This window comes from Nicotiana attenuata, unplaced genomic scaffold (genome assembly GCF_001879085.1).
Source record: "Nicotiana attenuata strain UT unplaced genomic scaffold, NIATTr2, whole genome shotgun sequence".
Classification (NCBI taxonomy): Eukaryota; Viridiplantae; Streptophyta; class Magnoliopsida; order Solanales; family Solanaceae; genus Nicotiana; species Nicotiana attenuata.
The window spans coordinates 61,815-66,139 of NW_017674317.1; positions in this window are offsets into that span (position 1 = coordinate 61,815).

The window sequence follows — 4,325 nt, forward strand, 5'->3', positions numbered from 1 at the left end:
TATGCATCGTCAATGGTACTTATGCTAAGGCACCGGTGGCGGCTGACATGGAATGGTGAAGAGAAAGGAGTGGCAGCGATGGTGGGTGAGCAGAAACATAGAGACAAGGGCGAAGCTACAACCTATCACGGGAGGTCAATTGGCCACCCTTCGTCGAAAAATTATATTATGTATATAAGTAAAATATTAGATTTTAGAGGTATATAACATATATTCAACCCCCTTTATCGGAGAAGTTTTTTCACTTCTTTCAAGCTTGAACACCCTTGGGAAAATTCCCGGCTTCGCCACTGCATGAAAATGGGGATAGGGGTGAATGGTGTTGGCTTGGATTTAAGTGAGTTCAAAGTGTTAGAATATACTATAAGCCATACGCGTCCTGCCGCGGTCCTAACGCGGTTACGCCAGGACCGCGGCCAAAGTGGCCTTCAGAATCTGCAGCAGTCTTCTGCCGTGGTCCTACCGCGGTTACGCCAGGACCGCGGCCAGAGTGACCTTCAGAATCTGCAGCAGTGTTCTGAAGGCCAATTATTTATTTACTCGTTTAAATTCCATAAAGTTTCCTTTTAAATAGATCATGTATTGGTTTGTGTGTCCATTGCTTACATAGTAGATGATTTAGTGTATAGAGTTTAGCTTATACACGGAAGATTAAATCATCGGTTCTTGTAAGACATAAAAGTTAATGTTCACAATCTAATGATGAAATTGGACAAATCATCGGAATGGTTGTAGTACAAGATTAAATGTAATTTATCTTGATTATGGGAATAGGTCTAATTCCAACTTCTTGTGCTAATACATTTTGTATGTATTGAACGGATCAAGTAGAGATAAGTATTTTATACTGACTTTATAAAATAATTTCTCTAGTCCATTTAATGTACTTATACTCTTAATCCTGATATAATTATTATTAGCTGTGTATGTCACTTGTTGTTTTGATTTATTAAAAGGCGGGATTCTTTCGTGAGTCAATAAGCCTGGTAAATTGGATAACAATGATATACATTGACGAAGTAATAATTAGTTGATGTAATCCATGTCTCGGTTTTGAGATTGATGATACTCCTTTATGAAAGCTTATAAGTTTTCATGTGTAAACCCGGCCGGTGAATTTTGTATCCGACACATGAAATAAGTTAAGTGTAAGTCTAAAGGAAGTAATCAACAAATTAAATAGTCAGTAATTTAATTTGATTGATTAGTATCTGAATTTTAACATGGGGAGTTAAATAAAGTTTTATGGAAGAATTTCGAAATTGAACTAAGGAGTGCAATTACGAATTTTTAGTGGAATACTTCGTAATTTATTATGGTAGAAATTAATTTTAAATTTCGAAATTAATTCCATAATAGGAAGCTTTGTTAATTAAATTATGTGGTCCCTACTGTGGCTGAATAATAGGAAATAAAGTAAACCTTTCCTTGGTGGAAGAAGAAAACCTAACAGGTTTTGGAAAAGTGTTTTGACCTAAAAAACGCAGCTATATATATATGGTATATAGCTGGTCGTTTTTTGACACAGAGAAAAACACACGTTTTTCTTCCTTGAATTTCACCCACCCGAAGTTCTCTGTTTTCCGGGTTTTATTTGGGTAACACAGTAGAAGACTGTGGAAGGTTGCTGAGGTCTTGCAATTCTGGAACTGAAGAAGGATATCGATTTGCTTTGTTCACGCTTCAAGAAGTAACTCGTATAATCTCCGTATGTGCTAATTATTTAGATTACACGTGATTATGATGCTATGTTTGCTTCCGCTGTGAAATATGATCACAAAGGCAACATGATTTTGTTAAAACAATGGTGTGTTGTGATAACCATTTCATCCAATATATATATAGACTTCAAAAGGATGTTAAAGCTCTTCTACTATAAAGTTGATAAGTATGTGCAGAAAACAAGGCCACGTGTTAACTCCTACTATATAGGAAAATATTGTGAACTTGAAGGTGACATAGAGGAAAGTATGGTATAAGCTATGGTGGATAAGGATATTATATAGTTAAGGATCACCCGTTACCATCTGGAAGATTTGCCGATAACGTTTTCAAATACCATAAACTACTCCTAGCTATTTGGTACAAAAAGATTTGCTCTTTATCTTTTCTATTAAAGTTTTGTTGTCAATTTTTTTTGTGTGCATAAATTAAATGTGAATAATTTGAGTTTGGAGCAATAATATACGAGAAATTGCAATTCTTTTTTGAAAGGAAAAACGGAGATTATACTAAACAAAAGATTACATAGTCCGTACATAGTCCCTGAGGATATTATTATTGCCTAAAATGGCAAGGCTATTACAAACAGAAGTAGGAAGATACTTAGTACTATTACTAATGCCATGTTTGTTCCTGTTTAATTCAAGATTAACAAAAAGGGGTTGACGAGCATGGTAAAAATATTTAGTTGGGATGAAGTCTTTAACAGCTTCCTTAGCTAGGAGGTGCGCTACTTCATTTCCTTCTCTGAAGTTATGTCTCAGAGTTGGGAGTTTCAGTTGGTGCATTAACAACCTGCATTCAGATATAGTTGTTTTCATATAAGAGATTAATGATTTCTATTGAGTTTGTTTCAATTTCCATTTTGGGGAAATTCATATCTTTTGCAATCTTTAATCCTTCTTGTATCCATTAGTTTAGCTTGCATGGCTGATGCTCGATGGCATGATTTATGAAAACCAACGATCCAGTCTTCATTGCTATTTCTGAATACTCCACTTAGTCCAGCTTCCATAGTGATTTTTGAGAAAGCACCATCTATTTTAATTTGACCGTACCAGCCGATGGTTTTTCCCACTTACTCAATCTTGATCTTATGAACTTTGAAAGGGTTTTTACAATAAAGAAGCTTTTTTTTTTGAAGGATTGCGTATAGGTGTTCGTAACACGCAGCGGAAGACAATAACAATCCTAGGAAGATCTTTTCGTGTTTAAAAGATATTTACATGTCAATAGATCGAATCTAAGACGTATATGGTGAAGAAAGTCTCGTTTCAAAATTTATTCGATAGTGCGAAGACTCTATGCGTATCCACACTGAAACCGATACTTACTATCAACTCTTTGATCAATAAAACCCGCGAACAAATTGAACGAAATATTGTTCTCTTGGTCTTTCGGTTCTCCCGAATATTCTGTACGCCTACGTTTCTTTTGATGATACATGCATATATATTGTAAATCACCAACACTTTCCCATTAGGTTATGAAAAAGTTAGAAACAGTGGTTTACGTTTTTCCAAGTCCAATCCACAATTGAATTTTATGGAAAATTGCAAATCCCATTCTAAATGGGTATACGTAAGTGCGTGTCCTTCATGGACTTTCTATGTCCAACTCCAACTTGGATAAAAAAATATTTATTAATATTATACACATCATTATATATATAGATATTAATTATGAGCACTAGATATATACCATATATATCTATACGTATATGTTTCAACCAAGAGATATAATTTAATTTTCTATTCCAAATAGAAAAGTTCAATTTGTTCACAATATTAATTATATCCTCTGTGCTAGCAAAGAATATAATAATATTTCATTTGGACTAATAACTAAATTTGTTTGACTAATTAAATTCTACAATTTAATTATCAAATAATAAAGTAATTAATCCTTTAGCAAAGATCAGAACACTCGTTAGTGTGCGACCCCATAGGTTCAATACTAAACCGGTAGTAAATTGATCACATCAATATACTAATCAAGGGTGGCGTCTAGCAACACTCCTTAACGACCGGATAGCATGAAGTATACAATTTACTCTCAAGAACCAGTAGAAGAATAATGTAGTACTTCCTTCTGTCCTTATAGCTCTGGATCACCCTAGGATATGGTTCAACTGTCAAATCCTAATAGGCGACCAACTATGTGTTCATGTCAAATATAATCGACCATTGAATGACCTAAGAAACTCTTTTCTTCTTTTCATTCAATTGCCCTGGCCAAGGTCTTAGTTTGGTCGTTTATAATTCATGACGACATGGAGCTTAAACTCATTACGAAGAGTTGACAGATTCCATCTTGATCAATCACTAATTCTACAAGTATTTAATCATACCCAATATCCTTTCAACTATCGTGCTAGGGCCATAGGTGTCTGGTATCAAAGCACAATAAATAACTTGTCAATTACTATGACGATCTCAGGTCAAAGGAAATTCTTACATCACATTCTTCAAGAGAAGATCCTATTGACAGTTTATGGTAATTCTAACCATTAGGAATTATCCAATGAGTCGGTTCAATGATCATATCTCTATATGCATCATCTATCTATGTGATTTAGTTAATGAGATCAACTAATCTTTATC